Source organism: Lepisosteus oculatus, chromosome 7 (genome assembly GCF_040954835.1).
Source record: "Lepisosteus oculatus isolate fLepOcu1 chromosome 7, fLepOcu1.hap2, whole genome shotgun sequence".
Classification (NCBI taxonomy): domain Eukaryota; kingdom Metazoa; phylum Chordata; class Actinopteri; order Semionotiformes; family Lepisosteidae; genus Lepisosteus; species Lepisosteus oculatus.
This window is the reverse complement of record NC_090702.1, coordinates 17,940,444-17,963,402: the sequence shown is the minus strand read 5'-3', so window position 1 is coordinate 17,963,402 and position 22,959 is coordinate 17,940,444. Positions and strand designations below refer to the sequence as shown.

The 22,959-nt window shown below is 38.1% G+C and overlaps 1 protein-coding gene across 5 annotated transcripts in view; it reads right to left on the bottom strand.

Annotated features, from left to right (window-relative positions):
- Nucleotides 1-22,959, bottom strand: part of mgat4c (mgat4 family member C) — a 289,683-nt gene that overhangs the window by 144,048 nt on the left and 122,676 nt on the right. For all 5 annotated transcript variants that reach the window (XM_069192227.1, XM_069192228.1, XM_069192229.1 and 2 more), the window contains one exon: nucleotides 522-617. The gene's annotated coding sequence lies outside the window, so the exon portion shown is untranslated. The remainder of the gene's footprint in view (nucleotides 1-521; nucleotides 618-22,959) is intronic.

Sequence of the window (22,959 nt, the reverse complement as noted above, 5' to 3'; positions counted from 1 at the left end):
ACCTGATCTGGGTTTGTAACTCAGGCACACTTTAATATGTCATTCTGAAGTGAAATACACAGCTTTAAACATATTACAACAAAATACAAAATAAGTACTTGTTGGGGGTTTCTCTAAGTCACGCAAATGTTTAAATATTATACTTATACTTCAATGACTGGACATCAAAAATAAAATTGAAAGCAGACATATTTACTTATATTTTTGGTATGGTCTGCAGTGATTTAGAGCCTATCCCAGAAGGACAAGTTGCAAGGGAAGACTACACCCTTAGCGATACACCAGTATTTTCAAAGACATACACAAGCATAAATATATTTGTATTGGAAAGAAACAAAAAGTTTTGACAATTTATATGTTACACTACAAAAAAAATATAGGAAAACTTTAATGTCTCTTTTGATAAGCAAGAAAAAACATTAATATAAGATACAGTATCTTGAGTATTCCAAATTTGTACAATCACCTAAAAATCAAACAGAGCATAGATGTAATGGATGCAATGTCATGAAAAAACATACCTTTCTTAAGAAGCTAAAGGTTTTTGAAGAGGGACGTCTATTTGTGTTGCATATTGGCACTGAGCAAAGTTGACAACAAATGATCATTTGATTGATCTGAAAAAGAAGAAAAAGAAGCCAGTAAACAAAAATGGAAATTTCATTCAGAAACGTAAGAGAAACGGACCTGTCAGTTCATTCACAACTGTTGCCTTGTCAAGGACACAAAGCAAGTCAAGTATATTCAAGGCTGAACCATGCAAAGTATTCAGTGCATCTTCCAAAGGGGAAAGGTACAGCACAAAGCAGCCTTACCAGCTACAGAGAAAATGATCCTCACAGGAAGATGGAGCAGTGCTTTCTACACACACTAACAGCAAGAGGGATATTTCAGCCACACACAAAGGCAGCATAATTGGCTCTCAATGAAGAGCTGTAAACATTCATCATCAAGGCACTTGAACACTACAAGATAACTACCTCAGCTGTGCCGTTTTCCCTTTGCAAGTGAGCCCTGGCTAAGACTGTCTGAAATCCTCAAATGCATGTAGACAGTATACTCTAGCTACTTAAGAAAGGAACATTACAAGGGATGCACATACAGTATAATACTACTTTAGAATAGGGGTTGGAAATTGCATTATTAAGTACAGTATTAATACATTTGACAGAAATTATGCAGTTGGTAATAAAATTGCAATTCTCATCATATCCCTTAAACCTAACTGGCTAGTGGTATAAAACAGTAACAATTATTTCACCAGTTTATGTTAATAGATTGTTGATATAATGTTATAGAACACTTAGGCCATGGAAAGAAACATATCATTATGCACATACACGCTGAAGATAATCTGAAAATATGATTGTTTTTAAAACAGAAGTAAATATTTGTTTGTTTGAAAATCGTTCTCTTGTATTCAAAAATCACAGGTCCACCTAAAACACACATGGAAAGATGCTTATATGCTGTAACCTCTATATTCACTCCTTTGCATCTCTGAAAAGATAGCATGGCAAAGATGAGTCTTCTCTTAAACAACAATCTGCAAACAATGTGTAATTGTACTGACAGTCTACTGTGTCCTTTATGAACTTGGAAAGCTGTACATCTGGGGAGGGAAGTAGTGGGAGTCATACATCAAATGTAATATCCTCAGGTGTGCAAAATCCATAATAGGAGGAGGACAGATTTAGGCTGCCATCATTCTTATGAAATAGCTGCCTCTTCAATGACTGTATTACATTTGTGAGGACGGGTCAGCTATTCAGCAAGCTAAAGATACAGTTTCTCTCTATATATTATATATTATTTCCAAATATTTAAAATAAGTAGAGGATGAGAGTATATTTTAAAAAACTACACTAACAACATAAATGCCGATTTATAAGGCAACACACTCACATCTGAAAATCTTTCCTTTTTTAAAAAGATCATGCACATCTCCAGTCACAGACCAGTCATTTACATCGGCTGTTCATTTACATCTCTGTCAGTGTATCTAATCTGAAGATACATCATTTGTAATAGAGAATGTTGCAATGTTTCAGATTGTTATCAAGTCATGTATAAATACAATCTAATGTTTTCATGTTTCAAGCACCTATATACAGAACATACTGTACACATTTTGAAACCTCCTCTTGCAGGGTTTTTTTTTAACTTTTGTCTCATAAATATGAAATACTCTGTGATACATAAAGGGTGAAAACCAGGTCATTTTCATTTTTTGAAACAATGTCAAAATATTTTTTCACTCAAAGTGAGTAGTGGAACAAACAAACCTACTCAAACATTTTAATCCAAGGCTTATGTTTCATATAGAAATGTGTGCAAAAGTGTCAAGATCAACATTAAGGATAAGGATAAAAGGAAAAAATAACTGTCGAAATTTAACAATATACTGTAGTTGTATTTTTTAAATTGTGGTTCTCTGGTGTCAGCACATACTGACATACACTTTATTCTTCTGTGATAGTCATACAATTACAAAGGTCAACTACTGTCTGTATATCTTAGTATGCATTTATTGCATAAAGCCATTCAGCAATGTGCAGGCAGTCTATACATAAATTAAACTGATTCATGACTTGTAGTAATGTAACAATGTGAACAATGTGTGCAAAAAAGAAAATAAACAGCCAGTTCAGCATTGTTTGCCTTGTAACATTCTGCATGTACTGTATCTACTACAGTTATTTAAGAGATAAAGCAGTCCAATTTTTAGAAAACCTGAAATTGAAAACATTAACAGCACAAACTTGGATAACTGGAAAGCAGTTAAGTTCCAATAAAACATTGCTGTTGAATTATTTTGATTTCTAAAGTGACATTTCAAACTTTTATTAAAAAATAAAAAGTTTACAATACCTTATAACAACTGAGATGTTCAAAAGATACCACACAAGACTAATAAGGAATGTGATAGGATAAAAAGTTTAGAAATGTCAAATGTATATATACAATGAATGAGGCTTTTCAGTTTTTAACAAAAACATCTATATTACAGGTAGAAATGTGTACAATTACTTATTCCAGCCATAGTTCATCAATACGTAAACTATTCTACTGAAAGACAAAAGGTAGTCCAGGTAGGGAAAGCTTTGAAATAATATTGCAGATAGTTTAAACCCAGAAAACCAACTGAGCTTCCTTCTAATCATAGCTTCTTCCTTCTTCCTGGAGTGTACGTATCTCTCTCTCGCAGTAAGTAAAAGTCTTCTTAAAATAATCCAATTAGTAACACCATAGGTTCGAATAATTTCTAAAAACATCTTGACTGATTTAATTTAGAACATATTTCTTAGTCGGTTCTGCTGAATCCTCTGTAGTTGTTTGTTTACTTTTCTGATGATTCCCTACTCATTTCCTTCAGTGATCTCTCGTTTAAGGCTTTGTCCCAATATGCACACTCGCGGCTTGTACCCTTCATATGCACGTTCCTGCTCAAGTCTGTCCCATTTCTAATTTGTGTTACACAGCAGTGCTCAAGAGTGCCCCCAATGCCCCCTTTATGCAACCTTCTCTCAAGTCCACATAGGAGCAGACTTTGCTGAAAGGAATTATCCCCAATTCTTTGAAGAATGGTGATGTTTAATTTTCTAACCTATCCAAGCAGAAAGAAGTTGCCATGGAGAAATATTTATGTATTAGTAAAATTTAATTTAAAATGTTAAAATTCACAATAATTTATGTAAAATCAAAATTTCATTAGGCTACTTTAGATTCATATGTATTCGATGTGACAAAGTTTTTATTTAATCACCACTTTTCGACTGATGAATGATAATTACCTACAGTATATTTTGTACACAAAAATAACACAATACAGGTATGTCACTATTGGACAAACAAGATTAAATTAAATTCAATCTAACTGCAAGCGGAAAATAAAGAAATCTTTAAAAAAGTATTTGCAGATGTGCACTTGGTCAGTGGAAAATAAGAATCAACAACAGAAAGCATTTAGACCGTGAGCTCTATAACCAACAAGTGATGTCGTGCGAGGGTGTTCCATTACCTTCTTTTTAATCGTGCACCCTTGAAGGTTTGCACACTTTAAGTACACACTTGCAGTATGACTGTCACGCCCCACACTCTCCCTTGCAAACGACGTTACATTCCCGGAACCTCTGCTTCCCAATCTCATCCCTGATTGAACCCAGCACATTCTCACATGCATCAGATTCCTAAAATTCTCACTCCCTAACCAATCATCCAATCACACCCCTTTCCTTTCAGTATTTAAACCCCCTTCGCACACCTTCCTATGCTCACTATTGAGAAGCCTTTCTTATTATTCTCCAGTGTGTGTTTCCCAAACCTTTTGACTGATCTCTCGTTACGAATCTTCTGTTTCCACCTCTTGACCTCGCCTTCTGGATTTTGTCTTTTGAATTGTTTTTGAATATCTCTCGTTACCGGACCCTCTGCCTCCCTTATCACCCAGCCTTTGGATTTTGTCTTTTGGATTGTCCCTTTGCTACTCTGCGTCCTGTGGGATTCCGGTCACGCATAAGGATCCTCCTATTCCACGTATAGGTTCCCTGACAATGACACAGAAATGCAGACCTGAAGGAAGTGCAGAGGGTTTAGTGTGGGATTTGGGACATGGTCTGAGACTAGACCCGACCCTTATCAAGTACAGTAGTTGATCGATTACTCTTACAACAAACAGGCTATGCCAGATTATGACAAAGCCAATGATTGAAAAAAAAACACTTAGCCTGTTTCAGTAAGGAATCATCATTCAATAGGAGTAGCTATGGAAAACAGGGGAATGTTCTGTTACTATTCTATATTCTCCCAGAAAAGTGGACCTCTGAATATTCTCACAAATAATTAAACATTTTCCACCACACTCTGAGGGTACATTCTGGAGAGCTAGTTTATTGCTGTGTTAACATGACCTATTTAATAAAATTTGTAATAGACCATTTAATCTTTGTTTTTAAAGGCATATATGGGTGGTGTGGTGGCTTTGTAGCTAAGCATCTGCGTCTGTGGCTGCAAAGTTGCCAGTTCATATCCCGCAGCCATATCCAGGGGCGCTGTATAAATGGCTGACCCAGTGCTGGACCCCAAGCTTCTCTCCCTGTCTGTGTCTTTCATGGAGAGCAAGGTGGGGTGTGTGAAAAGACAAATTCCTAATACAAGAAATTGTATATGGCCAATAAAGTGATCTTATCTTTGGGGATTTTTGGGTTAGTCCAAATGTTCCCATGAAGGGCTCTTTTGTTGACCAAATGACTGGGGAAGAAATTTAATCTGATGATAAGAGAATAGCAGCCCATAGGTTACCATTACATAGGTAACCTGGAATGTCATGTGAGCTCTGAATACACTAACACCTGCAACAGGATGTCACCGATGATGATCATTAAAGAAAAATGAACAAAATAAAGAGATGACATAAATACATAAACAGACATGGCAATTATTTGTCAGTAGAACCATTATGAAAGAGAGGACTTTAAAAACCTTTTTTGTTTCAGTATGATATGATTCACTGCCAAACACAAAATCATAACTAGATATGGAATAAATAGGGCTAAATTGGTTGCCCTCTCATAGAAGCCTTAGAGAAAATTTAGTCTTGTAACCTATGAGGAGTAACTAAACTTGTTTTATGCTGATGATGATGAAATGGTTAAGTTGGATAAAAGCCATATCCTTTAGTTGCCAGATGAAGGACATATGCCCAAAAACTTGTTTAAAAGTTGATAGACCCAAACCTCCATTAGAATTTGTACACAGCAATTTTAAAAACTGCTACCTTGCCCTAACAAAATAAATTAGAAAATAATGAGTTATGTTCCAGTATCTTTACGAGGAGTTAAAAGAATAACAAAGTTTTTCAGAGGTAGGTACAGTACAGTATAGTCAGCTTAATTGAGCTTGAATTGAATAGGCTTCCAGCCAAACTTCATACTGTAAAATGGAGCTTGGATCAGGCAAGATGGTAGTTCTTTTTTGAAACCATGTACCTCAGACGGCAATGGAGAATGACCTGCTGTCTTGTTACCTGACCAACTGGGGGACGACAAATGGTTGGGTGACACTGAAAACTAGGAAGCTGAGCTCCCAAGGGGATATTGACCTCTGCTTGCTGCAGAGGAAGTAAACAATCAACTGACCAACAAGTTAGTCGGAATGAAATGTGAGTTTCTTTCAGTATCACAGAGAAAGACTTTGTATTGTGTGAGACTAAAAGTTTGAGAAATTTTGGGGGGAAAGTTGCAGAAAGACTATTTTGAAGCCAAAGTTAGCAGCTGAGTAAGCAGCTCAGCTACTGGGATGTTTATAGAGAGGGACACTTAGAAGACCTGAAGTTATTACCTCAAAAAGGAGATTTAGTTGTGTTTTCTTTGTAGTTTATATTTCCCTGCATTGTAAATAAAGGGCACTTATTTTATTACCTTACAGCGGTGTTGGTCTATTTTCCTGGGATTTGTCTATTAAAAGATCACTACAACAGCACACCGCCCCTTGATGTATCTCAACATCAAAAGTATAATTTTCATCCCAAAATTGTGAGAGAAGGATAAATGTTAACTCCCCGATATCTAAGATATTCAGCTATTGAGATGTTTGGATACAATTTCCGACACGTTAGCAAGCAGTAAAAGCAGATTTAATGCAGGGTATCATAATTTGTTCTGCACCCCTTTGGTTCACAAAGTATGTTCTCACTTCCCTTATCGAACATTGTTGAAGTAATTTGTGACCCCCAGAGGGTGTGTGCGCCCCATGTTAAGAACTACTGATTTACAGGAAAAAGGGATGATTCGCCCCAGTTAATTTTTTTCATTAGAGAGAATCTAAAATTTTGTTGGCATAGAGAGTATTAGATGTGTACCTGTAATATTAGGGGACTGGCATAAACGTTTGTGCTGGTTGTACTTACCACAGCACAAATAATACAGACGTGAGAGGACAGACCTGTTTAGCATGTATAGAAGTGCTGAGTTGAAGTGAGCAGTACCTGAAAAATCATGGCTAAAGGGTTGGGATACAGGAGACTTAAAATCCTAATCTATACCCTTGAGATGCAGAACAGCCCATACGTAATCCCACTCTAGACTAAATGAATACCTTCTCTTCATCTAGGGACAACATGGCAGAAACAGTTTAATGTTCTTTTCAGTGCAACATTAAGCTCCCACAAGAGTGATCAGAGCCAATCAGAGAGCTTCTCTTTCTGAGAAACAAGGTAGTGAGAAGTTATCTAAGGCAGATGCTTGTGGTTTTTGATCAGGGGACACATTTGAACTCTACAGAGCAGAATAAAAATAGGCAAAGCTCTTTAATTTGGTCTGGGACTGAGTTAATGTCACCGTTTGTGATTTTAATAAATGGTATATTTGCTATTGCTCCATTACGCTGTAAATGGACTGCTAGTAAATGACTAGTGTGATGCATTAAAAGTAATTTCTTTTTGTCATCTGAATAAGAAATTTGACACCCCCTGAGTATAGAATTTACATTTTAGGAACTTCTAAGCCTGTTGCCAAAGATTTTGAGAGAACGTTTTTTAAAATATGATTAAAGTATTGTTATTTTACCTTCATATTAAATTTTCCATCTACAAGACTTCGGAGGCAAAAGATTTGTTAAAGCTTCTGATAAAGCACTTTACATATTAAGCAATAATCAGACACAGAAGCTTAATGTATATTAATGCATTTTGCTCATTTGAGTCTGAAATGTGTACTGAATTTATTTTCTCCAGAGCTGAAGTGCCATTCCTTGACTGTATGCAATATATTGTTATCCATAACACATTATAGCAGTACACTGCGATCTGAAAAGGAAACTGGTAAAATGTTTACATTCTGTACACTTTCAAATATGGAATTGAAAGAAGAGGAAACCTCTCTTCTAGAAAGGTCACTACCTAGCTGAAAACAAAAACCTTTGCAACCACAAAGCAGTACAGTATTTATTAGCCATTCTGCAACATCACCTTTGTGAATGTATCCTAATGAGGCAAATTATTTAATTGAGATAATTCAGAGTCCTATTTCATATCAACCTAGAAACTCAGAATTCTGCTCCTTAAATTCACAAAGAAATTAAATGGGCCAAAGAGGTAAACAACCTACTGTATGTCCTAGTAAAAGTGATTTCTATGCAATTAAATCTTCCTTCATATAACATGGATGCCCATGGATGCCCAAAAGGGATTGAGGATCAATTTCCTTATTCTTATAAAGCATTGTGAAACTAGGAGAGAATATATTTAGTCTGAGGAGTGTACAATACACAAATTCAGAATAAAATTGGTAGATCTCTATAATGTGAAGGTTACCTAACCAAAATCTTATTTCCAAGGCTCCACAAAACCACAAGATCGGTTGCATTTCTTGAGTTTTTCTGGGGGGAAGAGGAGACTGATACAGATGCAGCCATTCAAAGTGTGCGGTACAGACACGTACCGCAGGTAAGATGACACGGGGTACCGCGGTGCGTGATTGGTTGACCGACAGGGGCACTCATGATCCGTTGGTCTGTCGTAGAAAGACTTACTGTAAACGTCTTTACTGTGCCCGTTGTAGATATTGAATTTTACCACTGAAGGGAAATCTTAGTAGCTGAGCATAAAAAGAATAGGAGCATACTGTAACGCGTGTGAAGGCCATAAACGATATTAATTTTGGAACGTAAACATACAGTATATAGCTGGTCTCGGTACTTTAAAGAAAAAAATACACACCAGTATTCCATTTCTCCCTAAACATTGTAAGCTTCGAAGTCTTTAACTAACGTGATACCAGAGTCAACAAGCATACTTTTAGAATTTGATTAAAAGGGAATATAATATGGAATCGCGTATCTCAAGAATTTAATAACGGTATGATTATATCCGTGTTCTGCGGCAGGGCTGTGTAGGGCTGTCTCGCCTGCCTGTTCATGCGAGCAGTCTTGTAGCTACTGGTCTAGGTGCGTGACTGCCAACTGGCAGGTTGTGTGTTCGAATCCAGCTGGTGCTGGACCTTTCAGTTTTATGTATTTATTTTTTAATCGCGTAACATAAACATATTACCGTATGCAAACTGTACTGTATACAATATGTACATGTATATTTAATGTCTTAACTGTTCCCGTTTAAGTATTGAATATTCATATCTAAGTTTACCACTGAAGGGAAATCTTAACCTAAACATACAGTATATGGCTGGTCTCGGTACTTTAAAGAAAAAAATACACACCAGTATTCCATTTCTCCCTAAACATTGTAAGCTTCGAATAAAACCACTAAATAAAGACATAAATATAGAAATCTTGAGATTTGTTTTATTTAATGTTGGTAGCAGGATGAACTGTCAGAGTGTATATTTTGTCGCAAAGTTGCTGCAAGATGTTAACAGTGAAAAAGGTATTTAGAAATGAGTTATTTCAAGATGAAAAAGAAAACATACACGAAACATGGTTTCATTACGACCAGAATCGGTCTTGAGATATTTTTAACTTCATTTACAGTATTTGAGAGGTATGTCTTAACACCGATACTACAGTGCTTAAGTACTGCTCACGTATATGTTTCTAGGTTTATATTATGCATTTCATACGGTCAAATTACTTTTGAGCAACTAATAAGAAGCACGAAACGGTATGCGTTTTAAATTCGTTTTGTGCTGGAACCCGTGGATTGATTAGACATATCAAGTACATACAAGTCATTTTTTAAATGTTGTAGTTCGTCTTGAAAAAATGTTACGAGTACATCATCTATCAACAATTACACAGGTTCTGTTTCCATATTGCGGATTTTGGTTAGGTATTATCAAATCCAGTGGCGCTGTGTTTTAGTTTACTGAGTCCCATGTCACATGGTCTGTGATTGAAACCTGTAAAACCGGCTTAATTCGTCACAGCCAGCACTCTTCAGGTGTGAGGGTCTTCTGCTCAGAATGAAACGCTAAAATGTTTGTGTATATTCTAATGGTAGTGGGGGCAGGGTGTGTGGGAACAGGTTTGGTTGAAATTGCATTGGAGATCTATGTTCTTCACACCTGAAACATTTTCTCTGAAAGCATTTTCTTCGCAGTTTAACCGATCTTGCTACAGCATGTTACAGTTTACTATTATTAACCATATTAATTTTAAGTGCTTAATGTAAAATCTTGTAAAAATATATTTTCATTGTTCAAATATACATTAAGTCTGACTATCATATAATAAGTTAAATACAAAACTAAAGAAAAATAGGGTTAAATATAATTCAAAATATTTTGCTTACAATATTAACTGTTTATGAATAATAAAATGTATTAACTAAGGAGTAGGATGGCACAGTTGTTAGTATGTTTTTTGTTTTGTTTCTTTTTCATAAATACAACAGTAGTACCTGATGTCTCAGTGGCTTTCAAAATTAAATTATGCATGCAAACCTGTGAACTAGAAAGATAACTAAGATATCCATCAATTATATTCCATAATATCCATGAAATATATGGCGCTGAAATACAGTATGTGTGACGCATAAAAGACACCAAGGGATTGGGTGAGCTCCCATCACAAAAAAAAAACTGCGAACCTGCACTACAGCGACCATAGTACAGTATGGAGACCAAGGCGTTTTACGGGAAGAGACGGGGTGCTTCTGCTGCCCCAGCTTCCAAAGAGCGAAGGGTAAGCAAATACAGCAGACTTCATCTGAAATACGCGATTACAGCGCATATTACAAGGTATTATTGCCGTTTTGAATTTTAAATTCAATTATAATTATTTCTTCGTAGCCTGTTCTTCAAGAAAACACCGCACGGGCAAAACGATCTACCACCAGGACAGTAAAAAAGAAAGCGGTAAGACGGAAAAAAAGAAAAGTTTATTTTGACTTCTGTTCCGCGACTGATGAATACTACTGTGTGACTTTATTTCTTACATGAATTATGTTATTTTGCCACAGGCCGTGGGTCTCTGCTCTCGGCCACTGGCCAGGGTGCCAACCTGTAGAAGCAGCACCTGTATGGAGACATTTTGGCAGCAGCGGGAGCATTACGATGCATTACTGGGGAGGATTGGGAGGCTAGAGTTCCAGCAGTCAAACAGTTGAGCAGCTGTCTCCCGAAAAGTGCCTCTCCCCGCCGCGCAGGCTGCAATGCCTGGCGGAAGCTCTGCCCCCCGCAGAGCACACACCGCCTCAGGACACTCCATCCCGGCCTCTCAGTTCACCACCGCTCAGGAATCTGTTGATGCTGTCCCCGCCGTCTATCTCCCCCCAGGAAGCACAGCGGAATTCACAGACGCCAGTGGGACAAATATTTTTCCCAGATATCCAACTGTTACCCATCACTCAGGAGATGGAGGGGGGGTTGTACTTGCAGTGCATCAGCATAGACGGGAAAGCAAGAGCCGACCGCTACGCCGCCCTCTTGTTTCGAAATCTTGTGACTTTTGAAATTTACTGGGGGTGGACCACGTCTGTAAATTTCGATGGGTCCAGAGGCAAAAGTGCCTTGCCTTGCAATCTCCGGGAAACCATTAGTACGATGGTGAATCGGAGATTCTCAACCCTTGCTGCGTACGACTGGAAAAGAATTTGTGATCGGATCAACGAAATGCTTCGTAAGAGGAGGCAGTCTTTTCCTCTTGTCTAACAGTCTGTCCACAAACAAAACATTCCTGTTAGACAAGAGGAATTGAAAAAAAACAATTTTGTCAATGAAAACCGGTGTGTGTGTCTCTCCCTGCTGGATGTCCCTCTCACAAACTGCTGAATGAATAAAATAATTTTATTGAAAACGAGTTTGCGATTGTCTGGTCTTTAAATTCTTGAGATACGTGATTTCATATTATATTCCCTTTTAATCAAATTCTAAAAGTATGCTTGTTGATCCGGTATCGCGTTAGTTAAAGACTTTGATGCTTAAAATGTTTTGGGAGAAATGGAATACTGGTGTGTATTTTTTTCTTTAAAGTACCGAGACCAGCCATATACTGTATGTTTAAGTTCCAAAATTAATATCGTTTATGGGCTTCACACGCGTTGCAGTATGCTCAGGCACTAAGTAAAAGGAGATGCTTCGTAATGCTTAACTAATTTTAAAAACTAAGTTATAAATGCAGACGCTCCCTCAGTGCGCTGCTCTGGTGCGTCGGCTCCTACACAGTGCCTGTCTGCCGTAAGCGTTACAATATACATACCAAACACTGCTTGTATCCATCTGTCATGCAAATAAAACACCTTGAATTGAATTGAATTGAGGGGAGAAGGGGGGAATAGTAAAGCCAATACTGGCTCAATGGGCTTTGACGTGCTAATGCGTTGGTTTAACAGTCCGGGTGTGGCAGGCTTCCAATGTCAACTCGACTCGATTGGAAGACAATGAACGTATTTTAGCCCTAAATGAATTAATAGCAAACATGGTTTACATAAAATACATTTTTCAAGGAAAGTTTATAATAATACGATCTATAGTTGAAATCTGAGCCTACTTTAAAAATAAAGGAAAAGCATTTTCAGAGAGCAATCACGCTGTGTTTATGTAGAAAAAGCGATTAGGTTTATGAGCAATCTAATTACCTATTCGCTTAAAACGCTATATAAAATAAAGTTTATTTAGAGATGAATGATCAGTGTCGCAGTTTAAATAATGTGAGTCAGGAAACTAACACAGCGCCACCGGATTTAATAACGCAATAAAAACGCTATAAAATAATGTGACACAGTACAGCACAGTACAATAATACTGACCATGACTTTAGAAGCATAAATTACCTTACACTCAATTTAAACACAAGCTGTCTTTCTGTATGAACCTCTAAGCTGGTTCATACAGAAAATGTAGAAATGCATTAGCCTGATTATGATTAAAAAACACATAATTAAACACACTTTTGCGATTTAAATCAGAACACGATTTAAATCAATATAAATGTTTATATTGTAACGCATACTGTCCAGCCTCCATTTCTCTATAAAAATTTACTGTTGCACACACACACAATAGAAGCAGGAACCGCTGTCAGAAGGGAAGATATGTTCAAAATATCGCAAATATCGATCATGTTGTGATATTTTGAAATATAAAAGTCAATTGATTGTCCATAATATCGCTTACCTATTTTTTCGAAGAAATGTTTGTTAAAATAAAAGTCCAGCACCAGCTGGATTCGAACACACAACCTGCCAGTTGGTAGTCACGCACCTAGACCAGTAGGCTACAAGACAGCTCACATGATCAGGCAGGCGAAACAGCCCTACACAGCCCTGTCGCAGTACACGTTTATATAATCATACCGTTATTAAATTCTTTAGATACGCGATTCCATATTATATTCCCTTTTAATCAAATTCTAAAAGTATGCTTGTTGACTCCGGTATCACGTTAGTTAAAGACTTCGAAGCTTACAATGTTTAGGGAGAAATGGAATACCGGTGTGTATTTTTCCTTGTGATATTTTAAGCTCTAGTTGAATGATAGGTGTCACATTTTAAATCATTTTCATAGCTAGAAATTATGAAACACCCTGTTAAAAGCAAGGAAGTTTTTATGCCCGTTGAAGTAAAACAAAATGCCTGACAAAGTATGGCTTGGACAGATTCCAAGTGCTTGTACAAATGTGCTAAAGAAATTATACTTTGAGTATACAGCTTGTCCAAAGTCATCCATTATTAATACTATTAGTAATATCTTCAGTAAAGGCTTTGATGCATAAATATTTCTGATAAAGGTAGGTTGTGTACTTTTGTCCAACTGAGCAATCTTGCTTTCATAAAATATACCAACATTTTAATGACTGATGATTAATATGCTGTAATACACAGTTCAGAATTAAAGGCTCAAATGCTGTACATGAGAGGTTAAGCTCCCCCTGGCGGTTTTACAAGGCGACACCGGATAGTTAGTCACGTGACACACGTGAACTGCGTGATACCGCGTGATACCGCGACACGCCCACCGGGGTATGCCGCGAAATACCTCACCCATTTTGAATGGCTGCATCTGTAGATGATGATGATTTTCCTTCTTCCTCTCTCTTTCAATTTCTTCCTCATTTTAACTCTCTATCCTGTCTTTCCTGTATTTACACTGTGGTTCCTTTCTAGGAAGGTTGTCTGAATGACTTCCTTTAGAATGGCTAGTAGCTGTAATATTAAATGTTAATGTAAGTCTTTATAATGACATTCCTAATGATTCATTGTGAAGTTATTTTTGTGGAATAAATTATTATTCATAGGAATATTCTTTGATCATCTGTATCTTGCCATGTGTTTACTTTCCTCATACAGCAAAGTAGCAGCTCAAAACCACATCCTTATTCTAAGCTTTCTGAATTGTGTCGATCTGCTGTGTTCACTTCATATGTGAAATGCTTTTTGTTACCAACTAGGGGACACTGTTGGGAATACAAATAGGATTTTAAGGTAACAGGAAGGAAGGAAGAAAAGGAGGAATGTAAGAACCACCTTTTTCAGTAAAGGTTATGTTCTTCATTAGTTGCACTTCTTCATTTCTATACTGATACTTACACAACAATACTGGCGATGAGATGTCTGTTCTCCTACCTCCTGCATACACTGTACCTACCATGTCCAGGTAAGTTTCATTTTCAATGTGGATACAAATGTTTGAAAATTACTTGCTTGCAATACATGTGGAAGGGGATGAATGGCCCAACTCCCACAAGCATGCAATTCTACTTCATGCTCTGGGAACTGAAGCACAGAGATTTTTTTACACTCTTCCCAATTCTGGTACGACATACAAGTCTGCTCTTAAATGCTTTGCAAATGCACTTTCTACTAAAAGTTAATGTCATTGCCGAGACATACATTTTGCCATAGGGAACAAAGACAGGATGAAACAATTACGCAGTATGTGGCTTCATTACATTGCAATCTTTCATTGTGTGCTTTTGGGGATAAAGAGGATGAAATGCTGAGAGACCAGCTTGTCGAAAAAGCATACAGTAATTGCAACGTGAACATTTGCTCAAGGCTGATTTAACTTTAGAGAAAGCAATACAAATCGCTAGCCAAGTAGAGAATGCTGTGGCAAATGCAAATGAGTTGACAAAAACAGATGAATTCCAAGTCCAAAGAATATTGTGTAAAAAAGAAACCAAAAACCCAAGGATTGCATAAAGGTCCTAATAAACCAGGGAGATCCGAGAGCCATGCATGCGCAGATGGTGAATGGTTCCACTGTTATTCAAGTAATCATTTAGCAAATTCACTGTAGTGTCCACTCTGGAAAAGACTTCAAAAGCATGTGGATAAACTGGACATTTTGCAAGAGTGGCTAAGGATCTGCACCTGTGGCTAGAATGTTGCTGGTTCAAATCCCGTGGCCAGCAGAGGAATCCTACTCCGTTGGGCCCCTGAGCAAAGCCCTAAACCCCAACTGCTCCCAGGGCGCTGTACAATGGCTGACCCTGTGCTCTGACCCCAGGCTTCTCTCTGTCTGTGTGTCTTATGGAGAGCAAGCTGGGGTAAGCGAAAAGACAAATTCCTAATGCAAGAAATTGTATATGGCTAATAAAGTGATCTTAACTTAACTTATTCTGCTGAGAAACGTAAAGTTAGAGAAATTGACGTTTCTGCACTTACCATTTTGTACATGACAAATACAGTTCCTGCTTCAAACAAAATTATCTGCACCGTTGAACTGGGCACATCAACAGGTACTCAACCTATCTAATTGATTTTAGATACTGGATCTTCTGTTTCATTGTTACCTGAAGACTTCTACAAACCTTACTTCACTGAAATACCATTGTACACCTTTTATTTATTCCAAAGAAAATCTACCTGTCCTTGGGTACATGTTGTACATGGGTATAACATGAAGGACATTCAGTATCAGCCACATTTTACATAGTGAAAACAGGGACTCCGTTTCTTGGCACGGACCTGATGACTTCACTGAACTTATACAGGTACCATAGATGCACCCTATCTGCACCTGCATTTGGCTTTGCAAAGACCTTTGTGTATCAAGTTAAACTGCGAGCTAATACCTCACCTGTTCAACAGAAACTTTGCCATCTGCCTTTTTCATTCAGGGATGCTTTGTCTGCAGAGTTGAACATCCTACTGGAGGCTGACGTAATTGAGAAGGTGGATGCTTCACCCTGGGTGTCAGTGATTGGGGTAACTCAGAAGAAATTTGAGTATCAGAATGTGTGTAGATCTCAGGGGGTCTAATAAAGCAATTGTTATGGATGTCTACCCAATTCCACACATTGAAGAACTGTTTTCACAATTGAGAGGTGCTACAATATTTTCTACTATTGAACTTGGAAGTGCCTATCACCAGCTCTCAATACATGAGGACTGCAGAGACCTGACAGCATTCATAACACATGAAGCATTATTCAGGTATAAAAGAGTGTGTTATGGACTCTCCTCTGCACCTTCAGCATTTCAGAAGCCGATGACTACTCTTCTCAAGTGTACACTACTCCCAAGTGTACAGTGTTATTTAGATGATAGTGTATGGAAGCTCTGCTCCAGAACACAATGTTCATCTGAAGTCAGTACTTTATAAATTACAGGAGACGGGTTTGCATTTGAATAAAGAGCAGTACAAGTTTCACTGGGAGAATCTCAAATTATTGGGTCACTTTATCTACAAAGATGGTCTGCTGCCAGACGACACGCACATAGAGGTCATACGTGATGCTCCTAATCCTTCTGCCATTGGAACCTTCAAGTCATTATTGCGTGGTATGCCAATTTATACCTAATGATGCTACAATTGTAAAACCAATGAGAAATGTACTGAGAGCTTCCAATGCCTTCAAACGGACTGATGAAGCACATCACAGTTTCCAAAAATTAAAGCAGCTTATTACAGAGAGCTCTACGCTGGCTCTATTTGACCCAATACTACCTACTATAGTGTCAACTCATGCTTCAGAGTAATAGGAGATGTTTTGACTTAGCTCCTTCAAATAAAATGGAGTGGACCGTAGCTTTTGCTTCACAAACATTGACAGCCACAGAAAGGGAGTATTCAGTCGTTGAGACAGAAGCCCTTGCATGTGTCTGGACTATGGAATGATGGAAAACATACTTATTGGGCACAGAATTCACATTGAGAACAGACAACTGGGCCCTAACTACACCCCTACCCACTAAGGGCATGGGACACGCTGGTCTGAGAATAGCATGCTGGACTGCTAGACTCCTCTGTTTCAACTGTGACATTGTTTACAGATGTAGCATTTATACCAAAATGCTGATTGCTTTTCCAATCTGCCACTGCCTAACAAGGATGACCTGACCTTGGATGCTGAGCCCAATACTGTGCCTGCTGTCTCCACACTGCTTTCTGCTGTGCCCGTGCTCAACTTTGCTGCTGCCTGCAATTTCTGTCCCAAGCTAAGTACACTACACACCTACTGTGCCTTGAAAAATGTTGGCCTGCCACATCTTAAGACTTGCCTGCTGACACGGTTCTATACTTTCGAGCAAGAGCTAAAGTCGTTATTCATGACTCCTATATACTAGGAGGAACTCCTAGGGTACTCGTATTACTGATTCTAAGATCACACATGGCCAGATTAGCTCATGAAATTCATCAGGGCATTGTACGAACAAAACAAAGGCTGAGACTTCTATACTGGTGGCCAAAAATGGACTCAGACATACAATCTGCAATTTCACATGCGTGATAAGAGTGCTAGGACTGTGCCTGCACCACTGACTGCAGTACTGCATCACAGTACCCAGTTAGTCTTTGGCAGAAAATAGCCATAGACATCGTAGGTCCCTTTGAAACTGAGGCCTGGTTACTGCAAGTTTGTCATTACACTACTATTCTAAATGGCCAGAGGCTGCTTTTGCAGCACAAATGACAGCCAATACTGTTATTAGTTTTTTGTTGCCAGTTTTTGCTTTCAGCCAGATAGGTAACCCTCTAGAGATTGTAAATGACAATGGACCTCAGTTTTTTTCTTCCAAGTTTACTTGATTCTTGCGAGAGAGAGGTGTGAAACACATTTGCTCTTCCATATATTATCCTGAAGGAAACGGCACTGTGAAAAAATTGAACAAAAGTACTTAAGGAAGCGAAAGAGTGTACTGGAAAACATTTGATTTCAACCAAAACTATAGAGCTACAGTATGCCTCACGTGACTACAGGAACCTTTCCTTTCCAACTTATGTTTGGGAGGAAGATCAGGACTAATCTGAACATTCTATCCCCTTTTGAAGAGAGCCCAGCAACAAAGGAAGTGAAAGAAAGAATCAAGGAAAAAGAAACAATTTCACCAAATGAAAACATACATGAATGCCAAATGCAATGCTAGGACCCCAAGGTTCAAAGAAGGTGATTTTGTTTGGGTGCGAAAACCAATTCATGTGAAGAAAGGAAAGCCAAAGTATACTGACCCTCTTCAAATCACAAGGAAAAGAGGAACGCACAGATACTGTACTAACCAAGCGATGGACGAACCTAGGATGCTTCACATCTAGCAATGCTGCCTTCAGACTTTAACTGAACTGCTGACAAGAATAGCAGAGCTAATCCAAAATCTCCTAATGTGGCGAATACTAGATCTGAGAGCGAGCGCACTAAAAGACAACCAGCTTGAATGAAAGAATCAGTCACAATCTAACACAGAGAACTTTACAGATACTGATTGACAACTTCAAAGATGACAAAGTTGATGCTGTTCTATATTGAGAAATGCTGTTGCAACATACTGTAATGGGTTATGCTCCATTCAAATACTATATATCATATGCAATCATGTACAGGGACAACTCCCCAGAAGAGTTATGTTGAAATGACTAGTTATTTTATTTTCAAGTCTATGCAATAAGTGTAATTATTTTCTGTGAAGGGGAGATATTGTATTCACTTAAAACAAGGGGATGCTGCTGGGAATACAGGATTTAGAAGGAACAGGAGGAAAGTAGGAAAAGGGGGAGTGTTAGAGCCATGTTTTTCAGTAAAGGTTATGTTCTTCATTGTCCTTTGTTGCTTCCATTTCCTTTCCAACCTCCATTTATAACAGTCATATTGAACATTGTATTTCTATTTTGTGTATTCTATTTTTATGATGAGAAACATAAAATGCACTTATGTAATGAGCCATGCATGTCATTTTCCTAATAATAAATAAATAAAGAGCAATCATCAACAGGACCATCATTTTTCTTAATTAACATTTCAAAATCCACATGATGAATAGAGCTGACAATGTCAAAGGACTCAATGCAAACATTGTGGCTCCCAAAGGAAACAATCCCTACAGACTGGATCTTCTTTGGATCAGGGGGTAAAACTGAAGAACAACTTATTATTCACAATGCACTGAAGGCCACAGGGGATGCTCTCCTTCATTTTTCTTTTCAAAACCTGTTATAGTTAATGGAATGTTCGGTAAGAGGTACTTTGTCTGAAATACAGAATAGGTTGTATATTACAAAAAGGCATAGACTACATTTTTACACAAAATAATGATAATGTTATCTAACATGTAATCAAATAGTCATTGATTTTCGATAACTGTAAGGGGTTTTGGGCACACATTTCACAGAATCACTGTTTTAAACAACACATTTCCATTCATGTCTGTTATATTAGGAAAGAAGGTGTACATCTGGGAGAAAATAGCAAAATAATTCAATTATTGGCAGAAAAAAGTTATAGAATAGTCTTCTGCTTGAGAATTCAAGGGCAGAATGTCAAAGCCAGGCTTATGTTTACACAAAACTGTTTCCGTAAAACCCACATAGTCAGTTTTAAAAGGTTCATGAAAGCAAACAAAACTTGATTACATCAAGGTAAGGTTCAACCCTGGACCAACAATTGCCTCAAGGACAAGGACTGATGATTTTGTAAAAGGAACCCAGCATCTATCTATTGTTTAACATCAACTATATCTCAAATGCTGTAAATGCCCAAAATGTAATGGACAGGCATTGTACGACGCCCTGAGGTGTCTATTAACTCAGCAGCTACATGTGCACATTAGGAACAATATAAGAACATTGAAGCACTGGGGCCACAGCAAAATTCAAACAGCTTTAATTTTGAGTGGTCTTAACACATTAAAGATATCCTGGGATTGCCAGACAACAGTGACTCCCATGACTTGTTGAGTAAAGTAGAATTATTGCAGTCCTCTAATTCATAACTAACTTTGTTTTGAGACTTTGGGAATCTGCAGGATATAAAATGGCAGATGGTTCAACAATGAGTACTTTCAAGGAAAGAGTTATAGTCTTAATTCCTCCATTAAAGGTAAAAAGGATATAGGAGGAAAGCAAGTTAGTTGACAACAGTGTATTTTAAAACAGAGGTTGGTGAAAGGTAAGCAAAAAGGAAAAACCGTCAATTATAAATGAAAAAATACAGACTTTCGTCCAGATTAATGTTCAAGATGTTTTTTTTATTCTAATTGATATTCTGATTTTACTTTCTTTTAATTCCCCATAACTGAATGTACTGTAGTGCTGCATAAACTATAATTATTTTTATAATTGATCGAATTTAACAGTATTATTTGCAGGACAGCTTGTGTTTTTACAACTACATACCACTGAAGCACAGATGTTAAAATAAAAGACGGTCTGGATGGTGATTAAGGGTAAATAATCTGTATAATACAGTTCACTGCTATAAATGTGACTGGGACAATGTTGAAGTGCTCTTACAGCTCACAAATCCAATTAAATTTGCCCTCTGGGGCCAAAGCCCATATGTCGTGAAATCAAAGTACAGCATAAAATCCATACATTATGGGAGAACATGCTGACAGAGTAAGACATGGTTCTGAACCATTTAAATCTCTTATTTTAAACCTTGGAATATATAATAGCAATTTACAGCAGAATATTAATTTCCTGTATTAATAAGGTAATTAAAGACTTTTTATTAAGACAATAATCTTAATAAAATTTATTAAGACTTTTTTATAATCAGGCTGTTAATTAATCATTTAAACTTATATGCAGTTTTGTAAGAATTTATCACATTTTTTAATTACTGTTGGCCATGGAATCCCCAATGTTTTCTTTAATGATGAATTGGGGAGTTTTACCTGATTTGTAATTGTCATAATATAATTTTGCCATGTAGCGGAATGCCCTTGTCTTCATATTTAAAGAGGATGGTCTAGATTCTTATGAATTTTGCCTGCTAGTATGACCTTTTCTTTTTTAATGTAGGTGTTCTAGCCCAATGCAGAGGAAGTCTACAAATATTAAGTTTGCAGATGACTGCAAATGATCACCTTTGTAGAGACCTAAAGGGATGACCATCCTTGTAGGTTTCATCACTAATGATGATAAGCCAACCTACAGGAGGGAGATGAGTTGATTTGTATCATGGTGTGTTAACATCAACCTGGAGCTAAATACCCTTAAAACAGTGAAAAAAGGTAGTTGACTTCCAAAGAAATTATCCAAAACATCTCTCCCTGGTGTTATGGGTTCGGTAATAGGGACCGAACCAGTGAGTGAACCCACTTGCAGGAGCGAACAAAGCCAAGTCGTAATCCGAAAGCAAACCGTAGTCGTAGGAACGAGCCGAGAGTCCAGGGGAAGCAAGATATCCGAAAGGGAACGAGTACCGAAGCCGAAGCGTTATCCGAAGTCGTAGTCCGTAGAGCAATCCGAGAATCCAGAGGTAGCCAGTGATACAAAATAGAGCGAAAGTACCAATCCAAGCCGAGATCCAAAAAGCCGAAGTCAAAAGGGAAAAACCGCAAACCGAAATCCAAGACAAACACAGAGTAGATGAAGCGCAACCAGGAAGCTCGAAAGGGAAAACCAATCTAGCGGCGAGGCTTAATAATAAGGCAGAATTAAGTGTTTCTGAGCTTCCCAAATGAGGCCCCATTTCTCTGTTCATCTCTGTGGTGCAGCCACAGAGAAACTATTCATGCAAGATGTTTTCTTTTGATAAGGACAGCTCCCAAAGGGGGATGCACTTAGCTAAGCCTGGCTATCATGATCAATGGTCATCCATTGGCGCCTATCTGTCTAGGGAGTGCCAGTTGGACATCTGGACTGCATTACTAAGTGTCAGGAGTAAGTGACTCATATCTCACCTTGATCAACCAATCAGGGACTGGTAGGGCCGAGTAACCCACGTGGGACTCTGATGCCCATGGAACTTTCAGCCAATCTATGAGCTGAAGTTCCTCCAGGTAAAAACAGGCAACACAGAGAGCCTGACAGATTCAGATTCAGATTCAGATTCAGATTCAGATTCAGATTCAACAAGATTCTGTGAGAATTCCAGGGCAGGACGGCCCAGGAGCAGAAGGCTCCCAAGGGCAGGACATTCTCGCAGTGCGCCTCCTGACCATCCTGAGACTCAGCCCGGACAACCACGGAACGGCCAGTGTGTCCGAGTGCCAGAACTTTCCTTTGTTCTAAGAGTCTAGAGTGGAGGTTGCCAGAGAGTAACCAGCAGCAGGCCTCGTGAACCGGTCGGAACTGTGGACAGCTGAATTACTATTCAGAACTAGCTCTTCATCAGGAACGAACCGGTCCTCTTCCTGACTTGCTGGGACCCACAGTCATCTTTTCTCCTGTGCACAAACTTTGCTAGTTAAAGCCAACAGTGAGCATCAGCAGCGCACCGTCGCAAGCCGCACAGCACAGCCTGGCACGGAGCCAGAGAGCGCGGATTGGACAGCAACAAGCCTGCAACTGTTTCTTTGTGCCCGCAGGAGATCTGAATCCCCAAAGATTGGATGAGTATTCAACTTCAATGCATTACAGCTCGAGAATTCAATTGTTATCCCAACCAGTTGATATCAATTTAATTCCTAAGAGTTATGTACTTGTTTGAGTATCTAATGTAGAAGTTGTAACCAAGTTCACTTTACGAAACGGTCTTAATGAATGATATACTGAACGTATGTCCTCTTGATATGTGTAACTCTTTGTAACTGATTGAATATATATCTTTTGTATTCTGATAACCCTCTCGATAAGATCTGTTAGGTTTATATGCATATTCTATGTATTAATAAATGTATCC